This window comes from Cnephaeus nilssonii (genome assembly GCF_951640355.1).
Source record: "Cnephaeus nilssonii genome assembly, chromosome: 19".
Classification (NCBI taxonomy): domain Eukaryota; kingdom Metazoa; phylum Chordata; class Mammalia; order Chiroptera; family Vespertilionidae; genus Cnephaeus; species Cnephaeus nilssonii.
The window spans coordinates 30,266,389-30,293,021 of record NC_137090.1 but is presented as its reverse complement, the minus strand read 5'-3'; the positions used below and the strand labels follow the sequence as shown (position 1 = coordinate 30,293,021).

At 44.4% G+C, this 26,633-nt stretch overlaps 1 protein-coding gene across 1 annotated transcript in view; it reads left to right on the top strand.

Annotated features, from left to right (window-relative positions):
- Nucleotides 1-26,633, top strand: part of ASIC2 (acid sensing ion channel subunit 2) — a gene marked incomplete at its 5' end in the record, with an annotated part of 840,739 nt that overhangs the window by 41,190 nt on the left and 772,916 nt on the right. The window lies entirely within an intron of this gene.

Sequence of the window (26,633 nt, the reverse complement as noted above, 5' to 3'; positions counted from 1 at the left end):
CTAATGGCAATCAACAATAGAATGCAAAAGTAATTTTGGTATGTTCCTACCATGGTGTATGACACAGCTGAGAAGCTGAACGTACTGGAGCCAGCTTTAAGGTGCTCCCATTGATCAAATTTGAGAAAATTTGAGCACCAAAATAATTAAGGATACTCGTGATACACTGTGCAAATATAGGAATTCATGAACCCACATTCACAGTAGATACAAAGATAAATAGGTTCAGTTCATTAGATACATAAATTCATGCATACGTTAGAGGACAGCCCTCTGGGTTACATTAGAAGGCCAAGGGCTAACTGATCAATGTTAAGGGAGTGATGGACTTTGGAAATCATTTTGTAGCCAGCATAGTAAAGATGGCCAGGGAAGAATCACCAGTGGATACCAAGTCTTGGGGGAAATTTTGACAAGAGTGAGACATTTATGTGATTGTTAAATGTCTTCCACACACTGATTATTAGTTGAAAGGGAGAGAAATCAGTAAGTACATACTGAAAACACTGGCAACATCTTGAATGATTGATCAAAATGACCATCCTATCCCCAGTAAGCAACAGATGGACGTCGTGTATCACCAGATGTGATATCCTAAGGGTGTATGATCGTAATCTAATCATGAGGAAATGTCACACAGCCCCAAATGAATAAATTTTTATTGAAAATATAGGAGTATATTCTTTAAAAATGGTATTGTCATAAAAGACAAGGAAAGGCTGTGGAAATATTACAGATTACAGATTATTGAAGGCTCAGGAAACTTTGCAACTAGACGGGATCCTGAATGGGAGGAGAGAAGGATGCTATAAAGGACATTTTTCAGTAAACTGACACAATTGGAATATGGATGGTTAAAAGCATAGCCTAAATGTAAAAATGTATGAATTTGATAATTGCAATGGTTATGTAAGAAAGTATCCCAACTCTTGGAAGCACACATTTAAGTATTTAGGGTTAAAGGTCCATGATGTATGTTAATTACTCCTATATGTTTCAGAAAATAAATACACACACACGATCCATCTTGTACCTAAATGTGGACATTAAAATTATAAAACTTTTCGAAGATTCATAGGATAAACAAAGTTTTCTAAGACAAAATTCAGAAACCATTGACAGTGACCTGGCTGGTGTGGCTCAGTTGGTTGGGCATTGTCCCATGCACCAAAAGGTTGCTGGTTTGATTCCTGGTCAGGGTACATGCCCAGGTATCAGGCTCATTCCCTGGTAGGGGGCATGCAGGAGGCAGCTGGTCAATGTTTCTCTCACACATGGATATTTCTCTCTTGCTCTCTTTCTCCCTCTCCCTTCCACTCTCTCTAAAAGTCAAAAATATCTTTAAAGACTCTCATCCTCTCTGTTAAAAGAAACCATTCCCCCTCCCCCCCCCCCCCAAAAAAAGAAATTAAACTGCATAAAAGTTAAAACAAAAACTATGGTCAACAAATGGTATTTTCAAAAACGACGTGACAGAAAATACTTCCAAAACATATTTCTGACAAAGAAATTCTGTTCAGGGCATATAAAGAACTCTTTCAACTCAGAAATAAAATGGCAAATTCATAAAAATAGGCAAACATCTTAAAGAATGAAATAGGCTTCACAGCGGGGCTTGTTGAGGATGTAGAGCCACGGGAATGCTCACGCAATGCGGGAGAGAATGAAAAATGGCACAACCACCTTGGCAAACAGTTCGGTAATTTTCCATAAAGTTAAAATACACCTACTCTCTGACCCAGCAATCCCACTCCTTTATCCCAAAGAAATGTAAACCAGTGTCCACAAAAGGTACTGTATAAAAATGCTCGTATCCACAATAGCCAAGACGTGGAAGCAGTCCAAGTGCTCAGAAACAGGAGAATGAATTAACAAACTGTGCTGTGTTCCTGCAATGGATACCACTTAGCCGTACAATGAAGCTGCCTATTTATCCCCAGAACCACAGGGATGAAGCTCAGAGATAAATGCCTCACCCAAAAGGGACACAAATGGATGTACGCTCTGCGAGTCTGCTTATATGAAGTGGTAGAACAGGCAAATGTGATCTGAGCAGAACGCTCAAAACTGTGGTTTCCTAGGGTGTAGGGATGATGGAGCGGGAACAGACTGGGAAAAGAAGGAAATTTTCTGTAGCGATGGGACTGTTCTGTATCTTGATAGACATGGAGATATAGGACGTATCTATTTTGAAAAAGTCTACAGTTAAAATGTATGCATTCAAATGTGTGTAGGTTTTACTTTAAAACAGAATTGTGAAATGTAATTATTGAGCGAGGGGAGGGAGGGAGGGAGGGTTGTCAGTATAGGTGACTCGAGAATGACTGAATATTGATCATTGGAGCTGGGTGATAGCTACATGGGTGTTCATTACGCAATCGGCTTACTTGTATACATTTGACCTTTTCCATCATAAATGCTTTCCTTAAACAAGCAAGCTGCAGGAGATGTACAATATGGTATTGTTTATATCAAGTTTGAAAACATGTATATAGAAATAGACATTGTTTATAGGTATATATTTTTGTAGTAAATGTTTTGTTGTGTTTTTTTTTGGAAAAGCATGGAAATCATAGCACCAGATTTGAGATTAGTGGTTTCCAGCACAAAAGGAAGGGTACAAAGGCCTTTATAATATTCTATGTATTTATTAAAGTATCCTCTGTACATTTTTAGACTGAACCAGTTCATTAGAAGTATGGGAACCATCAAGGCACTAGCCTAACAGTGGGAGGGGGCCTGGGGTGTTTGTTACTGTAAAAGATGTAATGATAATCCATGCCCTGCTCACCTCTCAGGTGAGCACCAATGAAGTATGAAATGGAAAAAAGTGCTGTGTGAACCGTAAAGCATAATAAAATGCAGAGGCTTTTGGGGAAAGCTTTGGGGGCTTCCAGACCTCTAAGCAGTAAGCACTAGTTTAGCACCTTGCATTACAGCTTGTTAGCTCCTTGAAAGAGAGTCGTGCCTTACGGGTCTCCATGTCTCTGGTGTATAAAATAATGCCTGGTACATTAGGGATGCTCAACCGCTATCTATAGAATGAATGAATGGATGGTGCTCCCCCCACCTAACCAAGGTTGTGTGCAGACATCTGGGAGGTCTTAGGATTGCAGTTTTTTTTTAAAAAATTATATTTTATTGATTTTTACAGAGATGAAGGGAGAGAGATAGAGAGTTAGAAACATTGATGAGAGAGAAACATCAATCAGCTGCCTCCTGCACACCTCCCACTGGGGATGTGCCCTCAACTAAGGTACATGCCCTTGACCGGAATCGAACCTGGGACCCTTCAGTCTGCAGGCCGACGCTCTATCCACTGAGCCAAACCGGTTAAGGCTTAGGATTGTTTTAATAAGGAATGACAACGGCTGATATGAATTATGTTCCAGGCATCTTATAAGGGCTTTGTCTGAATTCATTCATTTTAATCCTAACAGGAATTATCAATCCCATTGTACGGCGGGTGAAACGGAGGCACAAAGAGTTAGAATACTTATTCAAGGTCACACAGCTAGTACTGGAAGACAGGGATTTGACCCCACAGACGTCACATTTGACTATGAGACCTATGGCTTCTTCTGATCAAGTGACTTTGGAAATAGAACCCTGACCGTGGGGACAGATCTGACTCCTAGGTGATACCGAGACACCTGGGGACATTAAAGAGCCCAGTGGAGTTCTCTTTCAGGGGAAAGGGGCTTTCAGTGTAGAGGGAGAAATGGGCTGAGGAGACACCCAAGAGAACAAGCAGTCCTGGTTCCTGGGATCCCTCAGCCCGCTTGCAGGTGTGTATCCCTGTGGGTGCGTCCCAGGTCCCCGCCGGTGTGGAGGTGTCTGAAGCTCTCAGCCACCCTGGAGGGCTGGTGTTCCTCTGGGCTGCAGCTGACACTCTGGGGATGACTGCCCTGCATAAACAGAGCCGCCCTGCTCCCGTTGCCAAGCAGAGTGAATACAATGTGTTTTAATAATGAATGAGTGATTAATAGCAACTGCTTTGGAGAATTATGATGTGACGAGCCTTACCATACCACGGAGCAGAGTACAAATGATGCCGGAATGCATAATCGGGATGTTAGCATCTGTTACAAAATGCATTATAAACCAGGCTCCCTAATGCCGCTTATCCACACCTCCCTGGCATGTTATTATAACACCTCTCTTGAGAACGGATTGGGGGGAAATGTAATACTGATTAATCACCATTGGATAAAAAAAAAAAAGGAGAATGTTAAATTAAGGTACTGTTAGCACGTGCCTCTCTCTCTTCCTGCCATTGATTTGAATTCTACCTCTGATGCCCAGGGACTGGGTTCCCTGTTCCGAGGGTGAGCGGATGATGTCTGGCCAGAGGGGCCTTACAAAGCGGGCAGCACCTGTCTTCCCTACTACAGTCCTGGCCCCTCAGAGACAGCCCCATGTGCTTCGGCCGCCATGTGCCGTGCCAGCCGCACCTACCTGGCATCTTACTTCCCAGTCTGCACGCCAGGTCACTCTGAACTATTTGCAATCCCCGGGGAGTGACAAGCTCTTTTTTGGACATGGCTGCTGCTCTTTCTGGAGCATCATCTTCCCTCCTCTGCCAGCTCATTGCCTGCTCGTCCTCTAAGTCTCAGCTTAGTGTCACTTCATCTACCAAGGCTTGCCTGCTCTCCCCCACCCTGTGTTTTCCATCCGGGGATGCATCACACTGTAAATATGGAAATCACTTATTTGCCATCTTCTCGGTCTACTGAGAGCCCTTGGAGAGCTTGTCTTACCCACGTCCGTATCCCCAGAAAGCAGTTGAGGCTCAGGATGAGGCATAGGGTAGGTGTTTACAGATGAAGAAATAAGTGTTGAAATGATGGAGACCGAAATTCCAGCAGCATTTAGAGACATTCATCTACAATCTCATTCTGGTGGGACTAATTAAATCTATCTACACATTGAGCACCTAGTATGTTCTCTTCTAGGTGCCCTCTTCCTTCAGGTTCGGCTCACATGCCATCATCGTTTCTCTGATTCTGTGATGCCCACTTTCTCACCTTTTTCCTGTTGTTGTTATTGTGGTTTTTCATAGGGAATTTACACTGTTGACGTTTGAACTGCTATGTGTTCATTGAATGTGGTCAGGTTTCCTTTTCCTGCAAGCTCTTGTGAAGTCAGGAGCTGCCTCACCATCAGGGTGTCCCTTGGACACAGAAATAGGAGGTTTCTGGGGGCTGTGTCTCCATGCACTTTGCTCGCTGTGGCTGCCGCGTATTCACCTCATTGTGTCGGGTCACATAGCTTTCTCCCTCGCTAACCTGCAAATTCCTCAAGGGCAACCACGTCCACTTCAACCACAATGTTTCTCAGCTTCGAACCTGTGCCTGCCACCCAGTAAGCACTCATTTATCTTGGGGACTAAAGCAATGCATGACATGATGGAGGAAAAGTTCTCCTGCTGTCCACATGATCATTTCTGGTAACTTCTATTTCCTATTTATCCTTTCACCTCCAGAATCACCTCTATAGCCGATAGCTGAGCACAGGCATGCCACATATTAGTGGGGTGATCTGCACATGTTTATTCTGGCGCCTCAGATTCCTGACCTGTAAAATGGAACTAAAAGTGGACACCACATGCACTTTTGGGGGGTGATAAACGGAGATACACACTGTATCCTTTTCCACAAACTGGGTGGCTTAACACAACAGAAATGTATTCTTGCACAGTTCAGGAGGCTGGAGGTCAAGGTGTTGGCAGGGCCATGCTCCCTCCAAAGCCTCTAGGGGAGAATCCCTCATTGTTTCTTCTAGCTTCTGGGAGCCCTGGGTATTTCTTGGCTGTGACAACATAGCTCCAGTCTTTGCCTTAACTTCATACTAGAGGCCTGGTGCATGGATTTGTGCACTGGTGGGGTCCTTTGTCCTGGCCTATGCCCTCTCGCAATCCAGGACCCCTCGGGGGATGTCAGATAGCCGGTTTCAGCCTGATCCCTGCAGGCCCAATCCAGACAGGAGGGAGTCTGATCCTGTGTGTTGAGCGTCTGTCTCCTGGTGGTCAGTGCGCATCATAGTGACCGGTCATTTGGTTGTTTGGTCGCTTGGTTGCTTAGGCTTTTATATATATAGATGGCTGCCTTCCTTCTCCTAGAAACTTCAATCATATTGGATTGGGGGCCCACCCTACTCCATATTGATCTCATTTAGCTTAACTAATTACATCTGCAATGACCCTGTTTCCAGATAAGGTCATTCTGAGTTACTGGAGGTTGGGACTTCAACATCTCTGTTTAGGAAACGTAGCTCAATCCGTAACACACAGTATGTTCTAGTAAATAGTCATTTCCTCCCACCCCCTTACATCCCAGTCATGCCAGCGCAGACTCCTCCTCCTCCAGCCCACTCCTTGTCTGAGCCTGTCTGATGTGTATTGCTAGGTATATTTTTAGGAAACTATGCCCTCTTTCTTAACCAGGCTGGAAGCTTTGTGAAGGCAAAGAGATAAAAGATATCCTTATGGCAACTAAAAGACTGCTTGGCCTATCCTGAGTCTCAGTGTGTGTTTATGGATTGGTTCGTAACCAAGGAGGAGAAAATATTGATCCCATTTTCTTTCACACTGCCCTTCGCTTAAAATTCTTCCTCTGGGTCCTTAGAGGGGTTTTATTATTCTCTTTTCACCTACCCACATCCTGTAGGAGCTGCCAAGAAAAAGTGGGTTTAAAGAGGTTGCAGGGTCATTTCTCTCCCTCTTGACAGCCACACCTTTCAAGAGGCAGCTGCAACAGTCCTGACCCCTTTTAAGTCCAGTCTCCGCACCGCACTCAGAGGGGGTGTTTCCAAAACACAAATGCGACGGTGCCCCCTATTCATGGAGATTGAGTCAGTACCCTTCTTGTGTGTTTTTTTAGGGCTAGAGATGGCACAGGCCTGGTACTGTGCTGGGCACAATAATGGCCGGATATATATTTGTGGAAAGTTATAGGGATGTAGTTGGAAGAGGTTCAGGCCGGGAGTAAAAAAAATCTAGGATTCAAACTCTGGATCTTCCCTGCATTAGAATTTTGACCTTGGGAAAGCCTCCTAATTTTTCTGAGCTTCAGTTTGCTCATCTATAAAATGAGGCTAGTTTATGCAGATTGGTTTCAGGGTTGACTGAAACAATGCAGGCAAAGGACCTAGTGCCATTCCCAATGCGTAGTAGATGTTTATAAAATATTAGCTCCCTTCCTTACCTCCAAGCCTGTGCCTTCTCCCTCCATCTCTAACTGCTTCCCCCACACTATCTGTACTTTTTTTTTTTCTAATTCTGTGTCTCATTTGCCCTCTTTCCCCCAATTCTTCCTTTGACTGGTTCTCACTGATCTCATTTTTTTCGTGATTAAAATAAAGTGTCATGGAAAACTAATTAATATTGCAAAGACGAAGGATGCAATGTTGCCAGGACAAGCTCTCCGCTGAGTGCAAAGCACTTGCAGTGAAACCCGCCAGTTTGGCTATTTAGGAGGAAAAGGATTTATTTATCAACAAGAGGGAATACAACTCTTTTATAATGCAACTGCCAGCCTGCCTTTGATTGCACTGCCAACTTCATACCCCAGGTGCCTACCAAAAGGCCAAGAGGAGCGTGAAATCATGCGGAGGGGGCTGACAGCATGGAATCCCCGGTCTAAGTTGGTCTTGTCCACCGTGCCACCTGGGGCTACGGAACTCTGTTCACCTGGCCACATCTGAACTGATGGTGCCCAGAGTTTGGTCACTACCAATAGAAAAGAGCTCTGTAACAGAAGCCAGAGAGTGGCAAGAGATCACCCTCTGTCATGATCCCATTTTATATATGGGGACACTGAGGACCCAGAGGTCGGACATGCCTTATGACTTGCTCAAGGCCACATAGCATGGACCACATCTGGGACCCTGAATAATAAGGTGTACTTTCCTCCAAAATATGTCTTCATTTTTCTTGTTGCAGATAGTTGCTAAATCCCTTGAAGTCCTTATCACATTGAACTGTGAACCTTTGCCCGTTTAATCATGTCCTGCTCTGTGAGGTGGGCCCTTGCATAGCTTATCTTCCACAGAGTCTCCACTAGTCCTCACAGCCAATTGGCCTGGGGGTAAATCTCTCCATTGACAACAGAATCAAGGCTCAATGACAACAGAGGGTGTGGACAGCCCACATTGGGGGCACAGCTGGAGTGCCCAGTTCAGGTGACTGGGGAAGCTGTGCCACTGGGCCCTATAAAGCTACTCTACCAAGTCCTGGAGATGTAGCAACTCTAATACGTGGAAACAACTATAGGGAGTCCTCAAAAATGACTAGACAAAGAAATATGTCCCAAATGGAAGAACAGGACAAAAACTCCAGAAAAAGAACTAAACAAAATGAAGATAAGCAATTGACCAGATGCAGAATTCAGAACAGTGGTTATAGGATGGTCAATGAACTTAGGGGAAGAGTAGATGAACTTAGTGAGAACTTCACCAAAGAGATAGGAAACATATAAAAGAACCATTAAAAAAAAAATCAAGACTACATGAACTGAAATGAATACATTACAGGGAATCAACAGTGGGGTAGATGAGGCAGAGGATAAAATCAGAGATTTGGAAGATATGGAAGCAGAAAACACCCAATCAGAACAGCAAAAGAAAAAATAATTTTAAAAAATGAGGATAGTTTAAGGCATCCTTGGGACAACTTCAAGCATAACAAAATTCACATCATAGGGGTGCCAGGAGGAGAAGAAAAAGAGCAAGAAATTGAAAAAGTAATGATGGAAAACTTTCCTAACATGGGGATGTAAATAGACATACAAATCTAGGAAATGCAGAGAGTCACAAACAATATGAACTCAAAGAGGCCTATATGAAGACATATCATAATTAAAATGCCAAAGGTTAAAACAAAGAGAGAATTTTAAAAGCAGCAAGACAAAAGCAGTTTGTTTTCTACAAGGGAGCTTCCATAAGACTGTCAGTTGATTTCTCATAGAAACTTTGCAGGCCAGAAGGGATTGGCATGAAAATTCAGAGTGATGAAAAGCAAGGACCTACAACCAAAATTACTCTACCCAGCAAAGCTATCATTTAGAATTGAAGGACAAATAAAGAGCTTCACAGACAAGAAAAAGCTAAAGGAGTCCATCACACCAAACCAGTATTACAAGAAATGTTAAAGGGGCTTCTTTAAGTAGAGAAAAAATAATTAAAAAAATAAAAATATGAATAATAAAATGGCAATAAATGCATATCTATCAATAATTACTTTAAATGCAAATGGATTAAATGCTCCAATCAAAAGGCATTATGGAGGCTGAATGAATAACAAAAGAAGACCCTTACATATGCTGCCTATAAGAGACACACTTCAGTTAGAAAGATATACACAGACTGAAAGTAAAAGGATGGAAAAAAATATTTCATGAAAATGGAAACAAACAAACTAGAGGCTGGAGTAGCAATACTTACTATACCAGATAAAATAGACTTTAAAATAAAGGATATGTAACCAGAGACAAAGAAGGACCCAGTGATTCCAGTTCTGAGTATTTGTCTGAGAAAACCCAAAACACTAAATCAAAAAGTCATATATAGCCATATGTTTATTATAGCACTATTTAGAATAGCTAAAATATGGAAGCAACCTAAGTGTTAGTTTAGGTCAGTGGTAGGCAAACCGCGGCTCGCGAGCCGCCGTTTGCCCCTCTGTTGACTAATGAGTTTGCCGACCACTGGGATAGGGGCTTAATCACAAGGAACAACAACAGCCTGTAATTATTGGAATTGAGAGTCTAGGTCAGTGGTTGGCAAACGCATTAGTCAACAGAGCGGCAAACCGCGGCTCTCGAGCTGCATGTGGCTCGCGAGCCACAGTTTGCCGAACACTGGTTTAGGTGAATGGATAAAGAAGAAGTAGTGCATGTAGACAATGGACTATGACTCAGCCATAAAAGAAAATGAAATCCTGCCATCTGCCACAACATGAATGGACCTAGAGGGTATTATGCTGAATGAAATAAGTCAGACAGAGGAAGACAACTGCCATATAATTTTACTTATATGTGGAATCTAAAAACAAACAAGCAGAACAGATGTAGACTCATAGATACAGAGAACATTTTGATGGGAGGGTGGTTGAGGGGATGGCTTGAAAAGGTGAAGGGATTAAGAGATACAAATTGGTTGTTACAGGGTAGTTATGGGATGTAAAGTACAGCATAGGGAATATAGTCAATAATATTGTAATAGCTATATGATATCAGATGGGTGCTAGATTTGGCGGGGTGATCACTTAATAAGTTATATAATGCCTAGTTATTGGATTGTACACCTGAAACTAATATAATATTGTATGTCAACTGTGATTGAAAAATAAAAAAATTATTTCAAGAAAAAAAGGTGACTTCACCAGGTACAGAGAAACCATCTTCACTGGCTTCTATAGGCTGAGTGTTCTAGGGATCCACTATCCTGTGGTGCCCCAGGATGTTGGAGGGCCTGGGGTTCAGCCCTATAGGCAGAAAGTCAGTTGAACGTAAGAGTACCTAGGAAAGATTAGATGTTTTTGCATCTTTAATAGGACTTCACTAAGTGGTAAGAGGCAACTTCTAGTCTGCAGAAGACCTAGTGATCATATGGGATTCACTGAGATTGCCACAGACCCATAGGTAGGGTCTGTGTATTCAGGTAAAGGTGAATCTGAGTACATAAATAATCCTGGTTATTTGGTTCTCCTTCACCGTAAAGCATTTGTTCGTATATTCATCAAGCCAACAAGTACTTGAAAGGCATTGTACAGTGTTCCAGGTCCTGTGCCTAGGATGGGGCGCTATCATCGAGTCAGACACAATCCCTACCTTTTGGAGCTTATCATCTAGGCCAGTGGTCGGCAAACTGCGGCTCACGAGCCGCGGTTTGCCGCTCTGTTGACTAATGAGTTTGCCGACCTCTGATCTAGGCAAACAGAAGTTAGCGAGGAGTTGGTACATTTAAGGCAAGTCCCATAGGACTTTGTAGGGCTTGGGGTGGGTTACTCACCCAGAGCTTTCTGTCTGAAGATGGAGGGCAGAGATAAGAGTTTCCAGGGGCAAAGTTAAGGTGGTGAATCTCAAACCAGTTCAAGGAAACAAGGGACTCTTCAGATAAGAGGAGTCTAACCACAGAGCCCTAGCAGAGTGTCGTGGGTGTGGGGCATGGGGAAGGTGTAGGATTGAAAAAGAAGTACAGGAGTGATGGGTGGAATAGATGGCAGCATCTGCCTATTTGTGCATAGAGTCAGGCTAGGGAATGTTCATGGCAGCAGTTTGTAAGAGAAAATTTTTTTTGGAAAAAACCTTTATTAACAGGAATAAATAAATAAATTATGATATTCTCAAATAATACAAGTTTTATCAGAGAATAGTAATAAACCAGAGCTACACCTGCCAATGTAGATGAATCACATAAACAACGATGACTGAAAAACAGCAAGCAGCAGAAATATATATTTATTTTATGATGCCATTTGTAAAAAGTTTGAAACCATGAAAACCAATTCTAGATATTATTCCGGGATAAGTAAATATAGAGTAAAAGTATAAAGTCATTTGTGGGAATGATAAAGTCTCAATTCCAGACTAGGATGACATCTTGAGGTGTGAAGGAGGAGAAAGGTGTGGTCATGAAGAGGCACATGGTGGGTGGGGGGCTTCAGCCATACTGGGAAGCCTAATTTCCTAATCTTGGTGGTAGATGCATGACTTCTCATTGTATTATTATTTATGCCTTTTTAAATATGTCTTTAATGTTGCATAATAAAGTTTATTTTAAAAAGCAGGAGTAAGGCAAAGCATGTGGATTAGGAAAGGAGGGTTTACTTTCTACCCTTCTCATTTCCTCTAGTCAGTTAGGCACCGAACTTGGGTGTCTTCCAAAGATTTGCTTAGATGTGCAAAATGAGATGGTCCTTCCTCTCCATCCTGCTCAGTCCTCCCCTGATGCAATGCAATGACTTTGGAGATGAAGAATGGGGTGAGACTTAAAGATTCCTAGGTACTCTTAGGTTCACTGACTTTCTGCCTATAGGAAAAAGCTGTCTTGTAGCCAAAGGAGCTAGAGCCCCATCACTACTCGGTGGTGCTGACCTCTTATTGGGTTCATCAGTGCCTTTGGCCAATATTACTCTACCCTCCAGTTGTCCACTGATGTCTCTGCCCCTCCCAAGAATATTTTTTTCATTGATTTTTTTTTTTTTTTTTAGAGAGAGTGGAAGAGAGGAGGAGAGAGAAACATCAATGTGAGAGAGACACATTGATTGGTTGCCTTCTGCACACGCCCCTATGGAGGTCTAGGACTGAGCCTGCAACCGAGGTATGTGCCCTTGACCATACTCAAACCCAAGACACTTTAGTCCATGGGCCTACACTCTAACCTCTGAGCCAAACCGGTTAGGACGGTTGCTTTTTTATTTTGATAATTTTATACCTTTGCTCACTGAGGTGGGTCACCCTGGAGCTGTGAGGGAGAGGCAGGTAGAAGCAGCAGGGATGCTGGGAAAGGGGAGAGCAGGTCTGAGAGCTGTGTGATTGGAGTGTGGTGAGGGGATGAAACAGGTCATTGAGGAGAGCAATTTGCTATGGTCCACTCTGCAGTAAACAGGGGCTCAGCAGGGAGTCAAGGGAGGCATGTCTTCAGGTGTAGAATCAATACTGCCTCTGTCCCTCTTAAATTCAGCTCCTCCTTCTAATAAATCAAGTGGAGCTGGGGTGTAGGGGCTTGTCAGTCTGAAAAGAGCCTTTGGCTCATCAATTTCCATAGCAAAGGCAGGTGGTTTACGGGAATCAGATTGTTACTAAGCCCTGAGAGACTCAGGGCGCTTTTTAACAGCTGTATACCTGGTTGTCATCTCAGTCTTTACAAAGCCCTTGGGACTGAGTGGGGGAACTACTAATAAGACATTGCATTATTGCTCACTCTTTGGCATATTCACAGTCAGACATGGTGTCTGCCCTTGTTGTCACTGGATTCAGCACCTAGGACAGTGCCTTTGTAATTACTGGTTGACCACATGAATGAATGTCTGCCTACTACGAAAATGGACTGTGGGGACAAAGAGAAGCATATCCCCTTATACCTTTGCCTTCAAAGCATTCTTCTTGTTGTAGGAGACAAGGCATGGAGTAGAGTAAGGAGCCCAGGCCGGGAGTCAAGCTGTCCTGTATTGTAAGCCCAGCTCAACCACTTGACCATTTGTGACCTAGCCTGATTACATCACTTTTCTAAACCTCATGTCAAAAGTGGTAGCAGTAATGATGGTGGGAAAGAACTTAGTGAGATTATGCATGAAGTGCTTAGCACAGGGTCAGGTATACAGCAAGTGCTCAGTAAGTGGAAGCTGTGGAGGACATGGTCGGTATGTTACCAGGGTGTTCCTGCACGGAGCAGGTGACTTAGCTGGATCAAGGACACCCTAGCACCTGTTCGGGAGCCATAGCCTGTGACAGCCTTTTCAATAGTTCAAGGCCAAAGCAGCAAAGCATGGACAGTGCCGTGAGATTTTCATGAAGCTGACTTTATTCCATTTAAGGACAATCCTTTTGTATGAAATATTCTTCCTTATTACTTCTTTTGGCATTAAAGTAGCATTGTCTTGTGATATGATGAGATTAGAAAGCAGGCTTTAAAAATACACTCTCACCTCACAAAATAAAAGTTTGTAGCCTGAAGCTCAAAAGTTTGTAGCTCGTCCATCAAAAAAATATCTGTACATGAAATGCCAATACCTACAGGCCATCGATCTTGCTGACTCTGATGTTCTCATCTCCGGGAGGTGGAGTGGAGGGAGAGGGCTGAGGCCTCTGTTGGCCTGATCTGAAGAAGGCTCCCCATGGCAACAGGAAGGACTTGAAGTTGGCCTTTAGATGTGGTTAGGATTTCCATTGGCAGATAAAAGTGTGTCATTCTTGGTGGAGGATACAACTTGAGCAAAAGCCCCGTGGCAGACATGAGCCTGGTGTGATGAGGGGTTGAACGGGATATATTGGGTCATAGGGAAGAAAATGAGGGCCAGAAAGCCACTGAGGTCTCTTAAGCAGGAGCAGGCCATTCTGAAAGGGAAAAGAGCTAATTGATTGAGCTCCTCCGATGATCTCTCGTACTCATTACTCAATCCCTAGAACTATTCTCCCCAACCATATAGAAGACTATGAAGCTTATAGAGATCAGACAAGGCATCTGGGGTCGTATAACTAGTAAGTGGCAGAACCAAGAATGTAATAGGACTGTTCAAACTCAAGAAGTTTTGAGAGCTAGGGATTACATTTAGATGGAAGGAGATAAAGCAAACCCTGATGAGTAAAGAGCTGGGGCTTGAAGGCTGAGAGTAGGAACTCCAACGTCTCCTGGGAAGTTGGAGTTCCTCATGATGTTGAGGAGGAAACTGGTCTTTGCAGAACTTGTTATCTAAATGCAGAGGCCATGGAACAGTGAACAATGCACTGCCCTGCGGGAGGAGGGTTGTTATGCTGGTGCCTGGACGGACCATCTGATGTGGCCTGACACCTGGGGGCCTTCCTGCAGGGCCACGAAGGGGGCGGGGGCATATCTGCAAGACAAAGACCCCGGCAGGATATATATATATAGACAGGCTCTCTGCATGTTTCTTCACTCTGATTTGAAATTATTCCCGGAGTCCACTAGTATTAATAAACGGGGTCCCTCCCTTTCTCTAGGAAGCGTGCTTGGTATTTCTTTGGTCTTCTATAACAATGTATTCCCTTCCTTTGGGAAGGACTTTGATGCAGTGGGTTCAAGATGCCATCCTCACCGTTGTCTAATGGGCCTTCTGTGGTTGGGAGATAATGTCTTGTTGATGCTTCTTCTATCATTTATAGGGAATGTGTATATACAATGCCCGGTAGTGCCTGAGTAAATCCTGAATACGCAATAGATCCCATTGTCCTATTGTGATAGCTGGGTATTCGTTCTCAAACTTGATTGTATGTCAACAAATATCTCCTACTCTCGGTTTCTGAACAGCACGGACAAAGACCCAGAGGCTAGAGAGAGTTGAGTGTTTGGAAAAATCCCATGTTGCTTAGTATGACTGAGATGAAATATCACCGGCTGGGTACAGGGGAGGGGGAGTGGAAAGTGGTCAGAAAGCCAAAGCATGAGGGAGCCTGTATTCCATGCAAAATGGTGAGAATTTCTATCCCGAAAATCTTGGGGACCTGCTGAAGAATTTTGAGCAGCAAAGGGACGTGATCAGAATTGCATTTTAGAAATAACATTCTGGTGGAAATGTAGAGAGTCTGCTGAAGGGAGGTGAGAACAAGGGCTGCATGAGCAGTTAGGAGGTGATTGCAAGAGTCCGGGGGAGAGGTGCTGAGAGCCCCAGGATGGAAAGGCACTCTGACCAGCTGTCCTAGCTCCCTTACTTTCCCCCTGGGCAGGGAGATTGCCTTCCACCCTTCCCTGCAGGGAAGCTGCCTTGATTGGGGTGAGAGTGAGCTTCTCCAGGGTCCAGAGGGAGAGAACTTGTGGGACTCTCCCTGCTCCTTGGCCTGGAACCTCTTGCAGAACCAGGGTCTCCCCAGGGGGGAACAGAGCTCCTTTCAAGCCTGGGAAGAAGGAAAGAGTGCTGCTTTGCCCACAGGAGGAAGAGCCCAGAGGCTCCTGGGGAAATCTTCCTTCAAGGCCTGAGCACCTCCATTCACAGGTGATAGGCACCCCAAGTGCTGGGGGCTGCTCCCCTTCTCCCTGGCCCGTGAGCCTGTTCTCCACATTTCTATGGCAGTCACTTCACTTTACTTTCCTCCTTCCTGCCTCTCTGATAGTCTCTCCCTGCACCTGTAGGGGTGCTAGGGAAAGGAGCGAATTACCTTCCTATAAATACCACTGGGCTGAGCTCCTAGGGCCCAGACCTGGCCTCTCTTCCTCGGTCCTCTGTGGTGGGCGGGGCAGTCATGGGTAGGTGGAGTCTGCATAGCACTTCACCCCTCACAGGCTGGCCTGTGCCCACCTTCCTTCCCCCAGTGAACTCACAGTGAGAAGATGTAAGTTAGCAGCGGCATCACAAACATCTACTAAGTGCCAGGCACAGTGCTAGGCACTGGGGAATTGGGGTGACTCAGAGCCTGATTGGCTCTTCAAGAATTCACTGTCTGGAAGAGGAAGATGGGTGTGCAACAAATAGTTATGATGGGCCGTGTGTCACCCAAGGGACAGGGAGGAACCATAGGTCTGCCTGCATTAGGAATGGAGGGCTGTGCCAAGGAGTGGGCCCATATAGCTGAACCTGAAAGAGTTAGCTGGTGAAGAGGGCTGGTAGGGCATTCTAACCTAAAGGCATGGGGCAGCGGAAACTGAGCTGTGGGTGTGTCATTAGGGAGTAGAGCTGGTCCTCTGTGACTCTTGCCCAGAACACCTGCAAGAAAGAGGGAGGCTGTAGAGTGCAGTTGAGACCTGGTTCCGAGAGCCCTTGGTACACTGTCCTGCAGTCCCTGGGAGCCACAGAGGGCTTTTCAGCAGCCATGTGGATTGATCAGGTGCATGCTTAGGGAAGATGACTCCCTCCTCCCCCTCTGGTCACTCAGCTTCATTATCTCAAAAAGGCTTTGCTTCAGGGACTGGAGCTCCAAAGGAGGTGGTGGCAGTGGGCAAGGAATTACAATGAGGATGCAATTAACATCTCACACACAGAACAGAAATGCAAACACCTCAGCAGAAGAGTGGAATGATGTGCAAGGCGGAGGGAGAAAAAAACATCCTTCCCCTAATAGCTCTTCCGCTTTCATTAGTTCTGACAGCAAGGGCTGCATGGCTGTGTGTTCCATGGCAACCGTTTCCAGGAAGAGCAGTGCCAGGAGGAGCAGGTTCTGAAGAGTCTGAATCAGTCCTAAAGCTTGGCCAGACAAAACATCTCCTGGCTGGCTTCACAGAGGGAAAGGGTGTGACGTAGGCAAACATCCCCTGTGGCGATGGTGGTGACTGGAGCTCAGGGAGCCCAGCAAAGGCTGCCTCCCCTGGAGGGGCTGGGTCACAGGAGAGGTACCCAGGGCCAGAGGTTCCCAACTTCCAACTGAGATAAGGCCTGTGACTCCAGGAGACTAATGTGATGGGGAAAGCAAAGCTGCATACAGTGCATTCCCCGGCTTCTTCTCTGTCTCCCCAAGAAATACTCAGCTATTTCTCTAGTGTGCACGCCTTGGACAACACTGGAGAGGGGAAGGACAAGGCTCTGGAGCCAGATGGTCTGGATCTGAGTCCCAGGTGCGCCCTTAAGATCTGTGTGATCTTGGGTAGGATCTGCTATGGGGTTCAGCTTCTTATGTATCCCGGCATCCCAGCATAGTCAGAAGGATACATGAGACATCCCATAGAAAATGCCCACCTCCCCTGGCTGGGTAGTTCAGTTGGTTAGAGCATCCCCCTGATTCACCACGGTTGTGGGTTCAATCCCCAGTCAGGACACCGTAAGATACAACTAACGAATGCATAAATAAGTGGAACAAGAAATCGATGTCTCTCTCTCTCTTTCTTCTTCCTTCCCTTCTCTTCTTTCCCTCCCTCCCTTTAAAATCAATCAGTAAAAAAAGAAAAGAAAATGCCCACCTCTAGAACTGGCTCTTGGTAGGTGCTGACCCTGTGACCTTGTCCTATTCCTATTTTGAGTACAAGAAGGTGCTGTGGGACTTGCAGCTCACACTCTAGATCTGAGCCAGGCCACGTGTGATGGTACCCTCTGCCCCCCCTTTTTCCTCCCCTTCTTTTCTTCTCCTGTATTCCTTGTGCGCCCTCCTTCCTCTTCCTCTTTCACTCTCTGACTACATAGCCCAAGGATGAAGGTGTGGAAAAAGCAAGTGGCTTTGCTCTGGGCCTCAGGGAATCAGAAGGATGAACTGCTTTTGGTGCCCTTTTGGGCGCTGGCCCTGGTGCAGGCAGTGGGGTGGGGCATTGGAAGTGCCATCAGGGAAGACAACTCGTAAACAAGGAGTCCCCTCGAAGCGCCTGTCTTCACCACAGCGAAGACCTCTGTGGGGCCTGCGGGTTCTGAAGTGCACTTGGGATATGTTGGTGAACAAAGTGGACACTGCCCTCGGCTCTCGAGGAGTTCCCTACTCCATCTGAAGACCTGCCATAAGCAGCATACACAGGAACAGTAGATAGGAAGTTAGAAAGTAATGGGCTTAGGAAAATAAACCCAGTGGGGCTCGGGGACAGGTTGTGGTTTTCACTAGGGGGCACAGTAGACTCATTGAGATGGCAGCAGGGGAGCAAAGACTTGAAGGAGGTAAGGATGCCTGGGGGAAGAATACATCAGGCAAAGGGAATGGCCAGTGCAAAGGCTCTGAGGAGGGTGTGTGACTGGCATGTCTGAGGAATAGCCAGAAGGCCAGTGTGGCTGGGAGGAGTAAGGGGGAGAGTGACAGGAGATGCCACCTGGTGATGGGGGCTAGAATGGATGGACTGCAGTGACGTCTTCTCTATAAGGTATAGCCAGAGGTTGGGAGGGGCTAATGGTGGTCACAACCCTCTCTTTATTTAAATATCTTAAATAAAGGCTTTTGCAAATCAATCAGTGGATTTCAAACACTTTTTTAGTCTTATACCAAAGAGGAAACAGAGCCTCAGTGGAAGAAATAAAACACAGACCTAGGGCATCTGGAGAGGGCTCTTTCTAATATGTGTCAGAGCCATAGAAGGTCTTGGAGTTGTGGCAGGGCCTGAGACACACACAGTTCACTGGGGGTCACCACAGCTGGATCCCCATGGGGACACACAATCCCCCACCCCCGCTCCAGCTCACTTGAGCCTATGCAACATTGCCCATGCTGCTGTCTTCTTGCACGCACACCCATGATCCTTCTCATGCCCAACTTCCCCCTCCTTCATAAAGCCACCCCTGCCTGCTTGAGCCAGAAACGCATCCTTTGTGAAATTTTATAGCACTCTGAGCTCTGGTAGCCCCCTAACAAGTCACACTGTCTTCCTAAGCCAGTGTTTCATGCTCTGTAAGTGCTGAGGCAGGTTGCCTACTCATAAGGTTCAGGCCAGGATGGAACATAATAATATACATAATACCTTAGGATATGGTCTGGCACAGGAGAGGCGGTCAATAACTGCTTATTAAGTAAATAAATCATTACAGACTTTGGGGGAAGTCCTCATCCATGGACTTTCTAACCCTGTCTATCAAAAGAAGGCACTAGAATAGAGCGGTCAATAGTATGGGTTTCAGAATAAGAAGACTCAGGTTCAAATCCAATTTCTTACCATATTAGAGCCTCAGTGTCTGCATCTTTGAAATGGCAATAATAATGAGATCTTGGGGTTCTCAGGAGGATAACAACCCTACCTAATAAAAGAGTAATATGCAAATTAACCATCACTCAGCTACACCCACCAGCCACGCCCACCAGCCACGCCCACCAGCCAATCAGGAGCAAATATGCAAATAAACCCAACCAAGATGGCTACAGCCACAGAGAGCAGGAGGGAGGCTTGGGTTTCCCAGGCAATGGAGGAAGCCAAGCGTTCCGCCTGCCCTTGCCGGCCTAGGCCTCCACTTAAGGCTACAAAGTTTCAATGATAGAAGATACATAAATCCAAACAGAAATGGCTGCTGCCACAGAGCAAGCAGAAGGCTTGGCTCTGCTCCAGGCTACAAAGTTTCAATTGTAGAAGATAAATAAACCCCAGATACCAGGGCCTCTGCTTGGGTTGCCAGGGGGTGTGGCCAGCCTGCAAACCACCACAGGCCTCTCGCCCAGGCCACCCCACATCCCAAGGGAACCCCCACTCTGATCTGGGACACCCTTCAGGGCAAACCAGCTGGCCCCCACCCATGCACTAGGCCTCTATCCTATCTAATAAAAGAGTAATATGTAGATTGACCATCACTTCAACACACAAGATGGCTGCCCCCATGTGGTCAAAGATTCTGCCCCCATGTGGACACAAGATGGCCACCACAAGATGTTCAGCAGGGGAGGGCAGTTGGGAGGGACCAGGCCTGCAAGGGAGGGCAGTTGGGGACAATCAAGCCTGCAGGGGAGGGCAGTTAGAGGTGACCAAGCCGGCAGAGGAGGGAAGTTAGGGGGGACCCAGGCCTGCAGGGAAGGGCAGTTGGGAGGGACCCAGGCCTGCAGGGGAGAGCAGTTAGGGGGGACCAGGCCTGCAGGGGAGGGCAGTTAGGGGCAAACAGGCTGGTAGGGGAGTGGTTAGGGGGTGATCAGGCTGGCAGGCAGAAGTGGTTAGGGCAATCAGGAAGGCAGGCAGGTGAGCAGTTGGGAGCCAGCAGTCCTGGATTGTGAGAGGGATGTCCGACTGCCCGGGATCGGGCCTAAATGGGCAGTCGGACATCCCTTGAGGGGTCCCAGATTGGAGAGGGTGCAGGCTGGGCTGAGGGACACCCCCCACCCCCATGCACAAATTTCGTGCCCCGGGCCTCTAGTTACATATAATGGTTCATAGCACAGGTCTTGCCCCCTGAGATACAGTCCTGCTGGGGGTAGAGGGATCTTAGGCAGTGATTCTCAAACTTGAGTGTGCATCACAGTCACCTGGAGGGTGGATACAACATAGATTGCTGGTTCCTCCTCCCCAGGGTTTCTGACTTTGAGTTTAGGGTGGAGCCTGAGGCTCTGCATCTCTAACCAGTTCCCAGTCCATGTGATGCTACTTGTGAGATCACTCTTGAGAACCAGTGTCTTAGACCAAGTTGAGAGCTGTGGGACTAGAAGGAACTGAAGACCATGCATGGGCTTGATGTGCAGATGGAGAGATGCTTACCCAGAAGGAAGCTTATTCTCTAGGCCAGGGAGTCAGCTGACTTCTCACACCTGGGTGGCCAGCTGCTCTCTCTCCATCACATGCACTGAGATTCATAGTCCAGCGAAGAGGCAGCCACCACGGAACTTCTTCCCCTTCTTCTGTCCCACTCCTATTCTTACAGCTAGAGAACTTCTGGCCTCTGGGCCTCTAGGTATACCGTAATGGAGTGAATTACAAGATGCTACAGGAGGCAAGCAAGAAAATAGAAGACCAAATAGAGATGAAGTTGAAATCAGGGTTTCTAGGTTTGGAACCTTTCCCATAATTTCTCAGATGTAGTTGTCATCCTGGGAGCAATTTGGATCCCCGGTACTTGAAAAACGGTCCCATGAAAATGAATGGATTCTCTATTTGCTACACAATAAAATCTATAGACTTCAGCCTGATGTCCAGTCCCTATGTGACTTGGGCCAAACTTATGTTAGCCAAGCACTAACTATCTGTCCCTGCTCCCTGTACTTTGTTCCTGTGTTTTTGCTCTGACAACTCCTCCTATGGCTGCTTTCATGCTGCAGGGATAGTGATGAGTAGCTGCAACCGACCATCCTGTAGAGCAGGGGTCCTCAAACTTTTTAAACAGGGGGCCAGTTCACTGTCCCTCAGACCGTTGGAAGGCCGGACTATAGTTTAAAAAAACCTATGAACAAATTCCTATGCACACTGCACATATCTTATTTTTTTTTTCTTTCCAATTTTTTTATTAAGGTATTATATGTGTACATATCTTACCATTGCCCCCCCACCCCACTCCCATATATGCCCTCACCCCCCAGAGTTTTGCGTCCATTGGTTATGCTTATATGCATGCATACAAGTCCTTTGATTGATCTCTTATCCCCCCCCACCTCTCCCTAACCTTCCCCCTGTAATTTGACAGTCTGTTTGATGCTTTACTGTCTCTGTATCTATCTTTTTGTTCAATTTTATAATGTTCTTTATTATCCATAAATGAGTGAGATCATGTGGTATTTTTCTTTCATTGACTGACTTATTTCACTTAACATAATGTTCTCCAATTCCATCCAGGTTGCTGCAAATGATGAGAATTCCTTCTTTTTTATGGCAGCATAGTATTCCATTGTGTAGATGTACCACAGTTTTCTGATCCAGTCATCTGCCGACGGGCACCTAGGCTGTTTCCAAATCTTAGCTATGGTGAATTGTGCTGCTATGAACATAGGGGTGCATATATCCTTTCTGATTGGTGTTTCTAGTTTCTTCGGATATATTCCCAGGAGTGGGATTACTGGGTCAAATGGGAGTTCCATTTTCAGTTTTTTGAGGAAACTCCATACTGTTCTCCACAGTGGCTGCACCAATCTGCATTCCCACCAGCAGTGCACGAGGGTTCCTTTTTCTCCGCATCCTCGCCAACACTTGTCGTTTGTTGATTTGTTGATGATAGCCATTCTGACAGGTGTGAGATGGTACCGCATTGTTGTTTTGATTTGCATCTCTCGGATAATTAGTGACGTTGAGCATGTTTTCATGTGTCTCTTGGCCTTCCTTCTGTCTTCTTTTTAAAAGATTCTATTTAGGTCTGTTGCCCATTTTTTTATTGGATCATTTATCTTCCTTTTATTAAGTTGCATAAGCTGACTGTAGATGTTGGAGATTAAACCTTTATCAGTGATGCCATTTGCAAATATGTTCTCCCATGTAGTGGGCCTTCTTGTTGTTTTGTTGATGGTTTCTTTTGCTGTTAAAAAGCTTTTTATTTTTATGTAGTCCCATTTGTTAATTTTCTCTTTAGCTTCCATTGCCCTAGGAGCAGTGTCAGTGAAGAATTTCTTTTGGCATATGTCTGAGATTTTGCTGCCTGTGGATTGCTCTAGTATTTTTATGGTTTCCCGTCTTATGTTTAAGTCCTGTATCCATTTTGAGTTTATTTTTGTGTATGGCGTAAGTTGGTGATCAAGCTTCATTTTTTTGCATGTATCTGTCCAATTTTCCCAACACCATTTATTGAAGAGACTGTCTTTATTCCATTGTATGTTCATGCCTCCTTTGTCAAATATTAATTGAGCATAGTGGTTTGGGTCAATATCTGGATTCTCTATTCTGTTCCATTGATCTATATGTCTGTTCTTGTGCCAGTACCAGGCTGTTTTGAGAACAGTGGCTTTGTAATACAGCTTAAAATCTGGTATTGAGATCCCTCCTACTTTATTCTTCTTTCTCAGGATTGCTGTGGCTATTTGGGGTCTTTTTTTATTCCAGATGAATTTTTGGAGAGTTCTTTCAAGGTCTGTGAAATATGCCGTTGGTATTTTAATGGGGAGTGCATTGAATCTATAGATTGCTTTGGGTAGTATGGACATTTTAATGATGTTGATTCTACCAATCCATGAACATGGTATGTTCTTCCATCTGTTTACGTCTTCCTCTATCTCTTTTTTCAGTGTCCTGTAGTTTTCCGTGTATAGGTCTTTTACCTCTTTAGTTAAGTTTATTCCTAGGTATCTTAATTTTTTTGGTGCGATGGTAAATGGGATTGCCTTTTTAGTCTCTCTGTCTGTAAGTTCATTATTGGTGTATAGAAAGGCCATAGATTTCTTGGCGTTAATTTTGTATCCTGCTACATTGCCAAATTCCTTTATTAAGTCTATTAGTTTTTTGACGGAGTCTTTTGGATTTTTTATGTACAATATCATGTCGTCTGCAAATAAAGACAGCTTTACTTGTTCTTTTCCAATTTGGATGCCTTTTATTTCTTCTTCTTGTCTAATTGCAATGGCTAATACTTCCAGTACTATGTCAAACAGGAGTGGTGAGAGTGGGCATCCCTGTCTTGTTCCTGTTCTTAGGGGGAATGTTTTTAGTTTTTGTCCATTGAGTATGATGTTTGCTGTGGGTTTATCATATATAGCTTGTATTATGTTGAGGTATGAGCCTTTTATTCCCATCTTGTTCAGAGTTTTTATCAAGAAAGGGTGTTGGATTTTGTCAAATGCTTTTTCTGCATCAATTGATATGACTATGTGATTTTTATCTTTCAATTTGTTTATGTGATGTATCACGTTTATTGATTTGCGGATATTGTACCATCCTTGCATTCCTGGGATAAATCCTACTTGGTCATGGTGTATGATCTTTCTGATGTACTGCTGGAGCCGATTTGCTAGAATTTTGTTGAGGATTTTGGCATCTATGTTCATGAGGGATATTGGTCTGTAATTCTCTTTCATTGTGTTGTCTTTATCTGGTTTTGGTATTAGGGTGATGCTGGCTTCATAGAAGGAGCTTGGAAGTGTTCCTTCCACTTGAATTTTTTGGAATAGTCTGAGGAGGATAGGTTTTAGTTCTTCCTTGAATGTTTGGTAAAACTCTCCTGTGAAGCCATCAGGCCCGGGCTTTTGTTTGCCGGAAGCTTTTTGATGACTGCTTCAATTTCGTCCATAGTTATTGGCCTATTGAGCTGTTTAGATTCTTCTTGATTGATTTTTGGAAGGTTATATTTTTCTAGGAATATGTCCATTTCCTCCAAGTTGTCCAGTTTGTTGGAATAGAGTTGTTCGTAGTATTTTGTAACAATCCTTTGTATCTCAGCAGGGTCTGTTGTTATTTCAACTCTTTCATTTCTGATTTTGTTTATTTGGGTCCTCTCTCTTTGCTTCTTGGTGAGCCTGGCTAGAGGTCTATCAATATTGTTTATCCTTTCAAAGAACCAGCTCTTGGTTTTGTTGATCTTATGTATTGTTTCTTTGGTCTCTATGTCATTTATCTCCGCTCTGATCTTTGTTATTTCCTTCCTTCTGGTTACACTGGGCTTTTCTTGCTGCGCTTTTTCTAGCTCTTTGAGTTGTAGGGTTAAGTAATTTATTACCATTGTTTCTTGTTTTTTGCAATAGGATTGTAGAGCTATGAACTTCTCTCTCAAGACTGCTTTCGCTGTGTCCCATAGATTTTGGATTGTTGTGTTTTCATTGTCATTTGTTGCCATGATGTTTTTTATTTCTTCCTTGATCTCTCTGGTGACCCAGTCCTTGTTTAATAGCATGCTGTTTAGTCTCCATGTGTTTGATTTCTTTGGATTGTATTTATTGTAGTTGATTTCCAGTTTTATGCCACTGTGATCTGAGAAGATCCTTGATATAATTTCTATCTTCTTGAATTTGAAGAGACTTTGCCTGTGACCCAGCATATGGTCTATCTTTGAAAATGACCCATGTGCACTTGAGAAGAATGCATATTCTGTGGCTTTGGGGTGAAATGTTCTGAAGATGTCAATTAATTCCATCTGGTCTAGTGAGTCATTTAAGATTGCTATTTCTTTGCTGATTTTTTGTTTAGAGGATTTGTCCAGTGGTGATAGTGGGGTATTAAAGTCTCCTACTATGATTGTATTGCTATTAATCTCTCCCTTGATATCCTCCAGGAGTTTTTTTATGTATTTGGGTGCTCCTATATTGGGAGCGTATATGTTTACCAGAATTATTTCTTCTTGTTGGATTTCTCCCTTTAGTATTATGAAGTGGCCTTCCTTATCTCTTGTTATGGCATTTACTTTGAGGTCTATTTTGTCAGATATAAGTATTGCTACCCCAGCTTTTTTTTCATTTCCATTTGCCTGAAAGATATTTTTCCATCCCTTCACTTTCAATCTGTGTGAGTCTCTTGTTCTGAGGTGGGTCTCTTGTAGACAGCATTATACATGGGTCGTGTTTTTTTATCCATTCAGCTACTCGATGTCTTTTGATTGGAGCATTTAGTCCGTTTACATTTAAAGTTATTACTGAAAGGTATTTGTTTGCAGTCATAACTATTTTTGTGTCTGTATTCCTTCTTACCTGTTTATTTCTTCTTTTTACAGTATTCCCTTTAGCAATTCTTGCATTGCTGGTTTGGTGGTGATAAACTCCCTGATGCTTTTTTTTTCTGCAAAGCTCCTGATTTCCCCTTCAATTTTGATTGATAGTCTTGCTGGATATAGTATTCTTGGATTCAGTCCTTTGCTTTGCAACACTTTGTATACCTCCTTCCATTCACTTCTAGCTTGTTGTGTTTCTGATGAGTAATCATTTGACATTCTGATGGTTGTTCCTTTGTAGGTAACTCTCTGTCTCTCTCTTGCCGCCTTTAGGATTCTCTCTTTATCATTTATATTTGCCATTGAAATTATGACATGTCTTGGTGTGGGTCTTTTGGGGTTGATCCTGCTTGGGACTCTCTTTACTTGCGTAACTTTTATCTTTCCCATATCCGGGAAGTTTTCTGTCATTATTTCTTCAAATAGATTTTCTAATCCCTGCTGCTCTTCTTGTCCTTCTGGCAGCCCTATTATACGCATGTTACTTCGTTTCATGTTGTCCCGAAGCTCCCTTAGGCTTTCCTCCTGCTTTTTAATTTTTTTCTCCAATTGCTGTTCAGATTGAGCTTGTTTCTGTACCTGATCTTCTAACTCACTAATTCGGTCCTCTGCTTCTTGTAGTCTACTGTTGAAACTTTCCATGGTGTTTTTGATTGTAGCTATATCACTTTTCATTTCTTCCTGATTCTTGCATAAGTTGTTGATTTTCTCATCCATCCGATGTATAAATTCCACGACCATTACTCTGAACTCCTTTTCGGTCATGTTGCAAGCTTCAGTTTCACTAATTTCCTTTCTTGGCGACTCCACATTTTCTTTCCTCTGTGAGTTATTTCGTTTCCCCATTCTGGCTATTACCAGAAAGCTCAAGCTTCCGTTTGCGTGGACCTGGGCCGTGTGCTGTGGGAACTTCGCTCCACCCGAGTTTCACTGAAGTGCTCTGACACTAGGACGTGTGGCTGCCTTTGGTTGGTGGGAACCAGACTTGCCCAGGGTCAGTGTCCCCAGTGTTCCGTGTGGTCTCGTGTGCACACTT